The sequence below is a fragment of the Mastomys coucha genome, unplaced genomic scaffold (assembly GCF_008632895.1).
Source record: "Mastomys coucha isolate ucsf_1 unplaced genomic scaffold, UCSF_Mcou_1 pScaffold14, whole genome shotgun sequence".
NCBI lineage: Eukaryota > Metazoa > Chordata > Mammalia > Rodentia > Muridae > Mastomys > Mastomys coucha.
Window position 1 is genome coordinate 95,785,436 of NW_022196896.1, and position 15,791 is coordinate 95,801,226.

At 38.6% G+C, this 15,791-nt stretch overlaps 1 long non-coding RNA gene across 1 annotated transcript; it reads left to right on the forward strand.

Moving 5' to 3' along the window:
- The first annotated feature begins 527 nt into the window (after nt 1–527).
- Nucleotides 528–14,950, forward strand: LOC116089215. Its single transcript, XR_004118215.1, has 3 exons — nt 528–580; nt 4,127–4,253; nt 14,846–14,950. It is a non-coding gene; the product is annotated as an uncharacterized LOC116089215 (long non-coding RNA).
- Nucleotides 14,951–15,791: the final 841 nt, after the last annotated feature.

Below are 15,791 nucleotides of genomic sequence, written 5' to 3' on the forward strand. Positions count from 1 at the left end.
ACTCATTGAGACTTTATGACAGGCACATCATATTGGTCACTTTGTCCTGGCTCACTGTAACTTTCCAATCTATTATTTAGCATCATTAGAATGACTATTCTTCAGAAAGTTGTCTTTATACATAAGGAAAGTCTTATAGCATATTAGGTGTGTGGGCATTTTATGCTTTCTCTTGATGCATACTTGATTTGATACTTGTTTTGAATGTAGAGTCAATAACGTTTACTGTAGGTTAAGCGTGGCACATAGGGTTTACTTTGCCAGGCAACTGGCTCAATGATGATGCTGTGAGGTCATCAAGCAGGTATACTGCTGTCTACTTAGATTGGGAAGCTGACAAGTGATTCTGATAACCCGTATCGCAGTTTCAATTCTCAGATTTGTCCAAGGGCAGCCAGATTGGCTCTTTCTTTGTTATAAGAGTCTATCTCTTCCATAATTCTAACTGTTGTGTAAAAGGCTTGGCAAGGATGTGAATTCATATTTTGATATGTTTAACTACTCAATCAATTATTACATCTAATTTCCAGCCACATCTTCTGTATAACTGGCCAAGTTGACCTTCACAGCACATTTCAAGGTATGGACAGTGAGAGTTTACTACTCCAGGGCTCTCACAGGAAGAATTAGGTACTAAAATATTTACTAAGGGGAAAAGTGAACTAAGTAAAGTGAATGGAAAGTAAGGAGCAGTGATTGGCAAAGAGATCAGTGAGGACTTAGCAAATCAAAGTAAACACTCACTTAAAAGGAAACTAGTTTAGGGAACATTTCAAAGAAACAGAGATAGAAAAAAAAGACCACTAGGTGTAATTGGTTTGATTATTATTTAGTAAATATTCATTCAGTCTCCACCCTTGTCATCCACGGGGGAAAGTGTCTTACTTCTCTGAGGTTGCACTTGGATTAGTAACAGTCTCTGGTCAATGGAATGCTGACAGATGGGCTGAGAGATAAAAGGGATGTTGACAGATGTACTCACTGAGACAAAAAGCTTGAGGCAGACAGACCTTTCGCATTAGCTGTTGCTCTCCAGCTTTCTGCTATGAGAAGAATATGTTTCTGATGGGCACTGCTTAGAGGAAGCTCAGAGTTATCCAAAGACTAAGGCAGTGTGGGTCCAGGGTCCAGGTCAATTATAAATTCACCTGTAGCAGAGCACACAACTAAGAAATGATCCTTTCTTGTTGACTGCTCCTTTTTTTTTGTTGTTGTTGTTGGTTTTTTTTTTTTGTTTTTTATTTTTTTTCTTCTCCATTTAGTAGCAAAATGTTACTAGTATATTAGCTATCCAAACTGTAAAAGCAAGAGAAGTGGGCTTAAGACATTTTAAGGTTATTTTTGCATAAGAGGTGCTGATTAGTGTAAAACATATGCACATGTTCATATTACACTTATATGTGCCTATTGTAAAGCATTATACATACATGTTCATACTATACACATATGTGCATATTGTATGCAAGGTCTTTAAAGAAAACTATTTTCTATCTATTTCTCTCTATATATGTCTTTCCTTCAATGACAACTACTGTTACCAGTTTCAGAGACTTATTTGGAGAGATATTTTGTACATATCTCTTCATTTACCTATGAAGATAGTAGTGTATTATGCATTTCACATATGATCCTTAGATTTGCCTATTAAATGTATAATCAGTGATTGCTCTGTGTCAATACAGATGGGAGAGCTGACATTTAGTACATACAGAGTTGCCTAATAACCTATCATTTAGAATAATATAAATTATGTTAAGCTACATTTATATAATACTTTAATCATTAGTAAAAGAATCAAATGTGATTTTTAAAAATATAAGTAAATTTCTAAACCACTCACAGGGAAAAAGAAGGGGAAAATCAGATATTTAGAAGACAAAAACATGAAAAAAAAGTGAAGGTAGGGTGTGGCAAACAAAATTTGAATAATATGCTGGCAAAACATCCAAATCCACCATGTATCCTTTTTATAAAATATGCCAATACCATTTTAAAGGGAAAAGATTCACAGATTTGATAATTTTTTTAAAGCCCAGCTACTTAATAGAGTGTTCACAAAATATGAATTGAAAATGAGATATCACATATTTATCAAAGATAATGTGGCACAGGGATCATATTAAAATATTGTGTTTAGTAGCATATAAAATTATAATGCAACTTACCAAACATAGGGAACACTTTCCAGTCTGTTAACACGATCCAATATGAAATCAACTAATTAAAATAGGCAGACTTACAAGAATACATCAGAATTCAACAACTAAAGACCTCTTTTGAAAGGGAATAATGTCAAACAAATTAAAAAGTGATAGTAAAGAGAATGTGAAGAAAACACTTAAAACCTTGATTTATTAGTCAATGCAATCTCTCAAAACAAACAGAAAATATACACTCTTTCAAGTTCAGATAGATTATTTTGTATGAAATAATCTACTTACTAGGTTTATAAGAAATATTTACTTATAATGATAAATTGATAAGTAGAATAAACTTCCTGGCCATAATGTAATTAACTTAAAATAATTAAGGAGGAAAGATTTCTGCATTAGCCAACTAAAATCCTAAATTTCATGTGATCTGTGGTTCAGAGGAGAAATAATATCATAAATGGTAATAATTAGAACTGAAGTTTCAGTGGCCGTATAGCTTTAAAAATTATTAACTTTTTCATAACACTAGACTATGTTCTCAGTGAAGCACCCTTAACTCTTAAGTATTATATATATTCTAGAAAAAACAAGAAGAGATGGGAAAAATTAGTTTATATAGAAAGTGATGAGCTGCCGGGCAGTGATGGCTCATGCCTTTAATCCCAGCACTCGAGAGGCAGAGACAGGTAGATTTCTGAGTTCGAGGCCAGCCTGGTCTACAGAGTGAGTTCCAGGACAGCCAGAGCTACACAGAGAAACCCTGTCTCAAATAAACAAACCAAGAAACAAAAAACAAAAGCAACAACAAAAAACAAAAACAAAAATAGAAAGTGATGAACAAATAAATGAATTAGTGATATAAACTATCTTTTTTAAAAGGTCAACAATAGAACAACAGATCTCTAGAAATGGGTTGAGATTGGTAAAATTTATTTAAATGAAACAAAGGATTTAAATAATGAGGGGTTGGAAGCAGAACTAAAATGAGTTAGTGATAAGTTTCCTTCGTGATGATATATAAAATAAAAAGCTTAAGAACCTAGGCTTTAGGCTAGGTTCTCCACTATTCACACCAGCCTTGGGAGTTTTTTGAAGCTCTGAAGCACAGTCAAAGTTCTGTTCAAGTGAACCCTGTGCTAGGCCTCTGAGAGACCATCTCAGGTACTTTAAACGTGCAGATCAATGCTGAGTTTTGATGTACTTTCCAGTATTTTACGTAATTCTGAATTTTTATGTGACTTAGATGAGATTCTAGATTAACCCAGGGACAAACGCCAGTAAGGCCAGAATGATAGCTCACTCCACACCAAATGCATGTACTCAACCCTATACTCCAGTGTGATATGAGCATTACAGCTTTGACTGGAAGCAGGTCATGATGTCGATCCCTAGTGCCATTTAGGAAGAGACAGGAGAACACATGTTTGCTCTCCCTCTCTCCATGTGTAGGGCAATGAGAAAACGGTCAGCTGAAGGTTAGAAAGAGCCCTCACCAGATGTTGGGTCTATGACCATATAATCTTAGACCTCATAGACTCCAGACTATGAGAAATACAATCTCATCAAGTCACCCCATCACTGGTATGGTAGACTAAAATGACAGTTGGTTAGTGTTTTCTTTTTCCTTTTGTTCTTTTGTGGATAAGACTCTACATTACTATTTTGGGTCTGTGAACTTTTTCATGACACTGTTCTTCCAGTAGCAAAAGGTCAGTGGAATGGAACTCATCCTCAGACAGTTTGTTGTTCAATTAATCTCTTTCTCTACTGACCTAATATGTATCTTAGTGCTCTGTGCAATGAAAAATGACACAATAAACTCAATTGTTTACAACTTATCCTAGCTTAACATGTGTTTTTAAAGGTTATTTGCATTGGACAGGGAATAAATAATTTAAGCAAGATAAGTGAGACTTTTAACAAAATTATAAAGAAATAAATGGAATGTTTTTTAATGGATTTTTTTCTTTCAGGAACCTTGTGAAGATTCTCTCTCTTTTGGTTCCTCCTGCATAATTGATTGTATAAAGTGCCAACAGAGTGCTTATACCTAACCTGGGGGTGTCTGAACTATGAATATGTTGATGTTCTCGGACAAAGGTAAAAAGGGAGAGAATTAAAATCTATCTCAGTAACTGGAAAAATAGCAGGTTTAGGACATATTAAAAATCAAGATCAGCTTTGACTTTGCTGTCCGATGCAGGGAAGAGAACAGCCAGAACCAGTTTGGGCAAGTCCAACTGCTAAGTGAGTCACCTGAAACTACAGTGCTAATCTTTTCTTTTTTTAATAACTGATTGTTTCCCACTAAGATTAGTTCCGAGGTCAAGTAGAGTTTCCACATTCCAAGAAGCAAGATGGAACCACCTCTCCTAGAATATATTATCTTCCCATCAAAAATATTGGTGCACCTATTACTGTAATTGCTACCTCCCAAGAGGAGCTTAATCCAAAGTTAGTTTTCCCTTTTAAAAAATTATAATATTTTAAAATTAATTGTTGGAGAATTACATATCTGCTATAATGTATTTTGATCATATTTAGTTTCTTCTCCTTCTAACTCCTTCCAGGTTCACCCATCCATCTTTCCATCCCCTCTGTACTTTCTGCTCCACATGTACATGTATATGAATATGTGTATGTACATATAAATATATACATATATAGGTATATATGTATATATTTATTCCACTGAATCCAGTTTGTGATATCCTTATATTCCCATTAACCCTCAAGAAAACATACTGTCCCGAGTCATAGTTAGAGTTCATAGGGCTTATTGTTACTGATGACTTTCTTCTCCCAGTAACCTGCAAGGCAACTTGTGGTACTTTGAAAGCTAGCCAGCAGGAAGGGCACTTCCTGGTCAGTCAGGTTATTTCCTGTTAAAGAATTACACTTGCTTATTATGTGTATATATTTGTGTGGTCTAAGGCAGTTTGTGGGAGTTAGTTCTTTCTTTCCACTATGTGGAAGGAAGTGCCTTTAACCACTGAATGTCTTGCAGCGAACCCTGCAAAGTTTTTTCTATTTACATTTCACATGAAGAAAACTGTAGTGTCCCCTGAAAGAGCTGTTTCCTCATGAAGGGCAAGTCCACATTCAGTCATTTTGTATGCTCTGAGTGTGAAGAATCAGAGCACATATTAAGTCCATTTGTGTAGTAATCTGCACTGAGTCCCTTGAAGAACTCAGATTCGAACTCCCATACACACACTTAAAGATGAGGATATGGTCCTCAAAAATTTGTAGGAACCTTTATAGAGGCTACAGGAAAGAGTTGCCATTAGAAAGCAGATCCGCCAATGCAATGGATAGTTCCTCACAACACCTAAAAGTGGACAAAATAATATGCTACAGTGTTTCCACTGTACAGATGATTATTTTTTAAGTTAGAGTGATATTTAATCATTAGATATATGTTTTCTTCATATACTATCAATGTAATTATTCTGAGTAATTTTTGATACCTATAGTACATGGCTTAGTCTTTCTGTGAGATTATTTCTCCAGTATCCATATATATATATATATATATATATATGTATATATATATATATATATATATGTATATATATACATATATATATATAAAAAGAGAGAGAGAGAGAGAGAGAGGTATAGGTATAGATATTACATATACAAGCAGGATATGTTGAATATATACATACATATATACACATATATGTATGTATATATGTATATATGTATATATTCGGGTGGTGTTGGATAAAAGACATTGATGTGGACTCAGAGGGAGCCTGTGGAGTACCCATTCTTATTTCCATCATGAATACAATAGCCATAAAGTTTACTCTGAGCTCATGAGCCTTTGATCCATTTTAGTGATAAACGACTGGATGAAGTGCTTTAAACAGGAATATGCTTGAACTGGCCAGCTTGGATAAACCATGTGTGCACATATCCCCTGTCTTTGCATAGCGAAGTTGACTTCGTAGTCTGAAATCAGCCAAAGAAACTGTAGTGATTAATCTGCATTGTTAATCTGACTGGATTTAGAACCACTCAGGAGGCATACCTCTGGGTTCTATGAGGAAGTTTCTAGAAAGTTAAGTAAGAGAAGACCTAGTCTGAACGTGGCTTGGACCCTCTAATGGACAGGAACTCCAGATTCTTCTTACCTTTATAGCTAGAGATGGAAGAAAGGGCTAAATGTACAGTTTGGAGAAAAAAACATTTGTGAGTGGTGAGTCTAATGAGACAGTCAAGGTTGACACAAGGAGAGCAGCTATATTTCTTAAAGAGATTAGTGCTGCTCAAGAGAAACCATGTGCAACTCACTGGGACAATAGAAAAAGTGCCATACCCATCAAAGGCTGCAGCTCTTGAAGAAGACCACTTATTTACTAAAAAGGAGAAAGTACGAAGAGAAACTATCGTTAAAGGAGTTCCTTAGATGAAATGTCCAACAGTGGGGAGAGGGAATTTGTAGAGTCCACAGCAGGAAGACAGGGCACCAAGTGGAAGGATGGAGTTGCCATCCCACAGTCAAAAACTCTGACCCAGAATTGTTCCTGTGTAAAAGAACGGCAGGGACAAAATTGGAGAAGAGACTGAGGGAAAGGAGGACCAGTCCAATCTGGGATTCATTTCAAGGGAGAGGCTCCAAGGCCTGACATTATTATAGATGCTATTGTGTTCTTACAGACAGGAGCCTAGCATGACTGCCTCTGAGAGGCTCAAAAAGGAGCTGACTGAGACAGAAGCAGATACTACACCCAACCAAGGGACTACAGTAGGGGAACCCTGTGGTTGAATTAGGGAAAGACTGGAAGAAGTTGAGGAGGAGGGTGACCCCATAGGAAGACCTGCAGTCTCAACTAACCTGTACCCCTGAGATCTCTCAGATTCTGAGCCACCCATCAGGCAGCATACACTAGCAGATACAAGGCCCCGACACATATACAGCAGAGGACTTCCTGATATGACCTCAGTGAGAGAAGATGCACCTAACCCTCCAGGGACTTGAGGCTCCAGGGAGTGGGGAAGCCTGGCAGGGTGGGGTGGGATGGAGTGGGGTGTGGTGGGGTGGGGTGTGGGTAGGGTTGTGGGGGTGGGGACATTCTCTTAGAGACAAGGGAGGAAGAATGGGATGAGAAACTGTTGGAGGGTAGACCAGGAGGAGGATAATAACTGGGCTGTGAAAAAAAAGATTAAAGATTAAAATAATAATAATAACAATAATAAAAACCTTCAACACATGAGCTTCTGGGTACATTTCAGATTCAAACCATACCTAAAAATGGTTAAAATGGCAAACTTCATCATGTGTATTTTCCAACAATAAAAATTTTGAATATAGAAAGAAAAAAAAATAAAAGGAGTTCCTGCCTCAAAACCAGCTAAGGCAGCTATCTAAGGAAGTGATTGCCCATGCTTGGCCTCCAAGTCGCGAGATTTAATAGATATGGTAGAAGTGGGCCACAGAACTTGGCAACAAAATCCACATGATGCTGGTTTCTAAAACAGACAATATCTTAGAGTTATGTTATCAAATATGCTTGCACTAAGGTTCCAGAAAATTGCCAACCCCAGTCTATGTGTGGCAGGTCAGAGTCCTACAAGACCCTAAAATGTTATTCCATAGTGCTATAAAAGTCATGCCTAAGTTTTAATGAAAATCTGAAGACGTTAGAGCTGCCAGGGCCCTGAGATAAATGGCAAGGAAAAGTTCAGACACACAGGGAAGCAGCTCAAGAGCTTGGCCACGTGTGTTGCATGTTCCAGAACTAGAGGGATGGGGCACAGGTGCTGTTACCACAACCCCTCTGTGTTGGACATGGAGCAATAGGGTCTGGTGCTGTCCCTGCTAAGCTTCAGCCTTTCTTTGGCCCTGTCTACTTTGCCATCCCCCAACACATCTCTTTGGGGATGGAAATGTTTATTTTTGGCCATGGTATGTTTTTGAGTATGTAATTTATATTTTGAGTTTTATAGAAGATTGCCAATTAAGAGTCTGTCTCAAAAAAAAAAAACAAAAAACAAACAAACAAACAAACAAACAAAGAGTCTGTCTTGAGGACTGAGGAAATGGTTCAGGGGCAGAAGTGCCTGTGAACACAAGCAGGAGGCCCTGAGTTTGAGTCACCATCATGTATCTAAACAGCTGGTGCAGAGGTGCGCATTTGCGATCTCAGAACAAAGAGGCAGAAGCTTTCTCAGCCAGTTTAAAAAAAAATCAGTGAAGCTTCAGGGTGTGTAACAGAGCCTGTCTTAAAAATAATGTGGACACTGATTGAGGAAGACACCTAATGATGACTTCTGACCTCTATATGTGCATAGGTGGACATATACCCCTACACAAATACATCTAACCTATGCCCCTACACACACACACACACACACACACACACACACATGCATGCACCTTGTATTGAGATTTAGAGGACACTTTGGACATTGATCTTTAAACAAATATATTATGGGCATATATATGTGTCTATGTGTAAGTTTACATGAATGTTGGTGCACGGAGTCCAGAAATGGGTGTTGCACTAATAGGCTGCCCCAAAAGGTGCTGGGAGCTAAACTCCAGTCCTCTGCAAGAGCAGTACTTTCTCTCAGCAGCAGGGCCATCTCTCCAGACTGAAAAGTTATTTCTTTTCTGGGTTTCTGCTTGCATGTTTTGTTTTGTTTTGATTTGTATTGTTTTTGTTTTGTCAACGCTGGGATTGAATTTAGGGCTCTGAACATGCTCACTGACCGCTCTAACACGGGAGTATGTTTCCAGCCCTACGCTGAGCTTTTGAACAATCTCCGAACTGTACAGATTTTGGACAACTTTACAGATGCACTAAGTGCATTCACATTTTGGTATAGTTTTGCTTCTTTGAAGACTCAAGTGGAATGTCATGGCCAAAGATATGTGTTTAAAGTTCTTCCTGAGAAAGAGTATCTTTCCTGTTCTTGGCATTCCTTAGGTGCCTAGCATTCTTCGCCTAGGGTTCAGACCCTTATGAAATTTCCCCCTTTCGTGTTAGCATGTCTATTTATATTATCCATGTTCCAGTCTTATTTAAGCAGCCATGTTGATGAGGTTTCATCTGATTTTTTAGGAGATAAAATAGCACAGAAACTTCCTGTTTCTATGTCTCTTATAATCTTTCTACCTCCTCTTTCCCTACAGACTGAACAGGTTTTATTTCTTTTGTTTTATAATTAATGCAATTGTATATTATAATGTAATTGTTTTATAATTGTTTTCTTTTGTTTCATAATTTAATTTTTATAATCAACAAAAGAAAAAAAAGGTCAAAAAATAGCATTATGAGACAACTGAAAACAAAAGTCCAAAACCAAAAACAAACTAAAAAATAACTCCAAGACAACAAAAACAAAACAAAAAAACTCCTCCCAAAATACCATTGAGTTCACTTTGTGTTTGCCATCTACTGTTGGGTAGGTGGCCTGCTCTTAAGTGTGGTTTGTATACTTAATGAGACTCTATTGGAGAAAACTGATTTTCTTTTGGGGGCTGTTATCAATTGGAGATAACTTCTGGCTTATGGACTGGGGCTTGTGTCTACTTCGCTCTCAGCACTGGGACCCCATCTGGCATAGATAGACCTTGCAGGCTGGGTGCAGGTTGCCACAGGCTCTGGGAGTTCATATGCTTATCAGTGCTGTATCTGGCAGGCCTTGTTTGCTTGGTGTTCTCCATCACCACTCACTCTCACAGTCTTCTCTGCCTTGTTCCTCCACATGCATGTGTAATATATATGATATATATGTAATATATATGTATGTGTATAGGTGTGTGTGTGTGTGTGTATGCACACATATGCCATGACTTTGAGAAAGCAAGGAGAAGGTGTGTAAGAAGGTTTGGAGGAAGCGAAGGGAAAGGGTAAGGATGTAATTAAATTTTAATTAAAAATAAAAGACATTTAAAAGGTGTTGTATTTGGATGGATGTCAAGCTGACAAAGAATGGATTTACAATGACTAATCATATCCTCTTGGCTGAATTTAGAGTCACCTAGGACTCCCAGCGTGTCTGTGAGGGAATTTTCAGGTAGAGCCACCATAAATAGGAGTAGCTGGATCTTCTACTATAACTACAAGGTAGCAGCTGTCTCATGCTTAACCCCCTTCTTTCATCTTTGTACCTTGAATGCCTTGGAAGGAAGGGGTGATGGATGCTGCTGCGGGAGCAGTCTTCTTACACTGGTGGGAGACCAGGCCCTTGAAAAGAACTATACACTCTGCTGCCCCTGCTGGTTTGGAGGACCACGGTTATTTTGCGTTCTTTGTTATATGAACCTACATCAGACTGTAACTATAAAGAAGAGTACACCACATTTTATTAAGGCATGAAACACAGTCCAATAAGGAACTGCCTCCGTGACACATATGGTTGCACCTCACTGTCAGCAATCGATCTCTGCAGATCCCAAGATGCATGGAGAAGGAACAAAGAATAATGTAAGAGTAATCAAACAGAAAAATAATAAGAATTGTTACCGGCCCAAGCATTACTTTTAAAAACTGACCTGAATGAGGACTAAGCGGCAGCCCAGTTCACACCTACACCTGTTTCGTTTTCTGTCATCTCTGCATACCTTGGCTCCTTCTAGATGCTCGCTCCCTACGTGTTCTAACTGTCTCCTTACTGGAAAGGTGTCCTGAAGCTTCTAGAACCCACCTGGTCCCACTATGTTAGAAGGACCACGAGGACTAAGACCCTTCATTGTGTCACTGTGTAGACCAGGCTGGCCTCGAACTCAGAAATCCACCTGCCTTTGTCTCCCAAGTGCTGGGATTAAAGGCGTGCTCCACCACTGCCCGACTTCCATTGTCAACTTCTACCAAACCACTGACGGAGGAGTCGAGGGTTTACATATGTCCCCTACACTGGCGAAGCAGGATAAACCTGCTGTCAGATCTGTCCTTTGACATAGAGCCGAAGTCACCTTCCTAGAGACCACAGTTGAGCAGCCTCCTCATTTCCCCCTTCCTGCAGAAGACTTCTGTAAGCCACACTCATTTGAATCCCTCATCTCGGAGTCTTTCTGGGGACTCCAACTTACGACTGAGGGATAACAAGAATTCCAATATCATCCTCTGAAAGCAGTAGGCAGAAGTGGAGAAAGGGTCTAGCATCCTCTTCGAGCATCTTAAATTGGGGCTTCTGATGCTGACCTGTCTCGGACGTGCTTAGAAAGAAAATGGACTCGCCTTTGGATAACAGGTTGCTTGTGGAAGTTTGTAATGTGAGTCTGGACGTCAGCAGAGAGGTTAGACCTGGGGATGTATTAAATTAAAGTGAGCAGGATTGTAAACTTATACTGTAGGAATTATGTTGATGTACTTTCCTACGGACTCCTTGGCCATTCTCACCTAATTTTAAGATTCAGTACAGCTGTGAGTTTCATTAAATGTTTATGATCCTATTAAGGGGTATATTTTTAGCTTTAATAAAAGGAAGTTGATAAAGCTTCATTATCTGTCGTTTGAGAGGAAGAATAAAAAAAAATTCTAAGATCTAGAAAGTGAGTCTATAATATGTCATCGTAAATCTTCTATTCCCCAAGCCTTTGCCTGTCTTTGACATCAAAGATAAATGACTATCACTGGAATTAATATCTCTTAAATATATCATGATTCTTCAACATTATTACCAAAGGGCTGTTATGAAAACTTCACTAAAATAGAATTTGATTTTCTTTCTATGAACTGTAAGGGTGACTGATATTTCAGTGCGTGTCGTGGCAACGTCTCCCATAGTAACTCGGCGGGCTTTCTTAAAGGGCTAAAATCACTTCAAGTGTGGAAAGGAAAATTACAAAATTTAGTGACAAAATTATTCTAGCTCTTTTTTTTTTTTCACTTTGAAAACCACAGTCGTTTAAATCACTTTACTAAGGGAGGTTAGTGTCACTTTAGGCTCCGAATCTGCTTTCAAAAGAAGGAAGCAAAGGTTGCAAAATAATACAACTCAGTTGGCCCAAGGGGAGCTTAAGGAACAACCTTAGGCTCTTTGAATTACTCATTTCTCCTACCGTAGCAAGCACCATTCCTGTAGAAATGCCCGTCTATGCAGAGGCTCCTGCTGCCGTTGCTATGGTGCTCCTCCCTAATCTCTGACATTCCCAAGGCTTGCTCATTTTGGATTAGAAGGAAGTGCATCTGAAAGTCGTCAGAGACTGCCTGTGTGGTCTGGAACTGGACAAGAAAATGAAACCAAATACCGGAAAGCCTCAGTTACGTGTGAAGACCCTACGCATGCTAATGAGGATGGTGCTAGGAAAACGATATTGTTTCTGATGGAAAAAGATAGAACTTCTGGAAGGGTGCGATTTTCAATTTAAAATTTAGATGATGAGTTGGAGGCATTCCAGCTCTAAACAATGCTGACCAGCCTTCTGTCTGAGGTATTTGGTCCTTTCTTTTAGAAATTATGCCATCGGAGGCAAAAAACTGTAAGATAATTCTAGGACGGGGACTTATCCTCTGTGCTTGAAACATTTGGGCATTTTAAAAAATGCTTTCGTTACTTTCCGTTACTAAAGGCTTGTCTTTATGCCATGGGCACAACTCATGGAAGACACAGTCACAGGCTGCCGGAAATACAAATATTATGTTGTGTGAACTGTTGGCCCTTATCTTGTGTTCATGATATGTTCACTTTCATATTTTTCCACTTTCTCTATTAACGTTTTAGTACATGTGTGTTGGGAACTGACCTCCAGTCCTTTCTTGTGTACCAAGGACCCATTGATCCATCTCCAAAGCCTTCTTTAGAAATGGTCTCAAATCTATTTCTGCAATGGAGGTGAGGTATGAATGAATATGAAAACAGAGCACAAATTATAAAAGACAAGAAACAACGGATACCACCTCAGTTTCACAGGCCTATGTATGTGGCAGGTATTTAAAATGCACATTAACACAGCTTACACACTCTGATTGGTGACCCAGGATTTCTTTTTAAACTCCTGGCTCCTCCACCCCTGCTTTCTGACAGTATGTGGGCAGCCAGACTGGTTATAATGACACCTCTTGTAAGTTTGTTTGAAAATTAACATATTCATGTTCTGAAATGTACCTGTGTCTATATTTTAAAACACACATGTTACATGTACGTGGTTCACTTTAGTGGGACCCACCTCTTCTTCAGGAGGATAAGCCCCCTCATGAGGTAGGAGCGCCCAGTTGGTCACACCATATGAAGATGAGGAAGGTGGCATAAACTCTTGTTAGGAAGGTGGTTTATTATTTTTAAAAGGTGGAAGAACAGAAAAGAAACTGACTCTTCTGTCTGAGATCATTGACTTTTCATGAAATGAGTGTCCCTCCATTCCACCAGCTCCTGTCAGCAAGTATATAATCTCCTAATTGAAGCATATAATGCACAATAGAAATTTCTTTCCACATTATCTTTGAGTTTTGATTTTAATACGAAGAGCACATATAGAGGAGGATATGAGCTTGGTTATAATTACAGTCATAACACATTTCATTTCAAGTACTTTAGATTTTTCCAGAATTTTAAATTTTCTCTCTCTTCCAGGGTTTCCAGTTTACCCTACGCATGCAGGTTTTTAATCAAGAAACTCTACATTTTGAAAACTTTTTCTTTATAGTACTTGGGGCTTTGAGTAAGCCCATGCTTCCACTTGAAACAGTGCACTTTTTATCCAGAGTAAATTGCACCGAGGCAAATTAGTAAAATAAGGGACTACGGAAGGCTGCTGTACGCCTTTATCAAAGACAGTGTTACCGGGATGAGAGGGCTGTATCACCACTGCAAGGAGGAAGGAAGGGAAACTAAAAGAAGCCATGTGCCTCTCCTTATGATTAGACATGCATGTACAGTTGAGAGCAATTTTAGAACCTGTGCATTAGTGATCTTATTGACTTTCTGACCATTTTTGTCCTTTTAAGAAAGTTTTATTCATTAGAAGTTCTGTATTTCGTATATGCTCCTGTCATATGCATTTGCCAGAATGTGTTGCCTAATTAAAAGATGTTTTCTTGCCACATGTCTAGCCTTTTATCCATTCTGTACCTAAATGTGTGCATGCATGTGTGTGTGTGTGTGTGTGTGTGTGTGTGTGTGTGTGTGTGTGTGTAGTATATGGGGTATATGTGCATATGTGTGTATGTATGTGATGTGAGCATGAGTGTATTTGTGTGTCAGTGTATGTGTGTGCGCTGTGCTTGTGTGTGTTTGCACATGTGTGATATATCCATGTCCATGTGTGATGCGGGTATGATATGAATGTACATGTGATGTGTGTGTGATGCAAATGTGTGCGTATGTGTGTGTACTTGAAACAGCTATACCCTAGAAGCACAAACTGTTAAAAACAGGTATGTTTAAATTTACTAAATATTATACTCACAAAAATAATGGTGCCAAAGTTAATGTAAATAAACTTAAAGAGTTTTGATTGAAACTACTGATAATCTACAAAAGCATTACTAAAAATAATCGTAACTAGCTGGCCGTTCGGTGTATGTAGGACATTTCTCCTATGAGGCACTGAATTCAATGAATTCCAAAGTCATTTCCCACTTTGACCTTAGAAGCGCTCCTCTCAATGTTTCTCAGTTAGAAAAGTATTAAGGATAAAGGGACATGCTTCCCTTGATATTTGTCAAAATGTAATATACTTTTGAGGGACATACATTAGGTTAATCTGGCCTCTTTTTCTCTCCCTTTCCCAGTCCCTCTCCCTTTTCCCCTCCTCTTCCCCTTTCCCCCCTCTCTCTCATTACCTAGTGGCTGCAGTAGTTGGAAAATGATGAATAAACAAGCTGAAATGAACTTGAGACGTAAGGAGTAAGTGTGATCTGAGAGGTTCTGAATGACGGAAGCCACTAATGGAATATCTGAGGAAAAGTATGCGACTCCCCAGTTTAAGGTAAAACAATCTTTTACTAGGAAGGATGAGACAGTGTTATATGCTGAAAAGATGCATTTCCTCTCAAAAAAAAAAAAACAATCTGAGAATTGCAGGAATTTTTTACTTTTTATGAAACTAAAGGGAACTAGAAACCAGGTAAGGCAGGAGGTGACTGCAATCACTCGGCTGAACTCTAGGCTGACTTGCTTGGGCTCTGGGGGAGGTTTACTATCTTTGTGTTTGGAGTGCTTCATCTGGAGCATGTGGATGATGAGAATACCCAACCTCATGGGATTGCTGTGGTGACAGAGTGCATTTAAACACAATTTCCTGGCATACACAGAGTGTTCAACAAGAATACTATTCAGCATAGGAAAGTATTAGACAAGAGAGAGAGATGGAGTACATTCATCTGGAGCAAAGGAGGAAGCTGAGCCAGGACATATTCATCTGAAAATCTTTCTAGAAAGCACGGGAGTTTTATAAATCTGGTTTTGCTCACTGATGGTCTCAGGCTGTTAAAAAAACAGTGAAGTGATCAGGTAAATTGTTGCTACAGGCTCACACATTCACATATTGGTCAGGTGACTACAACCGTAGGAAAAGAACAAAAAGTACTAAGAGAAGCTGGTTGAACCTCCTGGAAAATTTACTTACAAAATTAGATTTTTAAATTGGTAAGACATAAGAAGAAAGGTCACTTGCTTAAATATTATGATGATCCTGCTTGTCGGGGTAGTGCCAGAGTTGCTAAATCGAAAATGAAC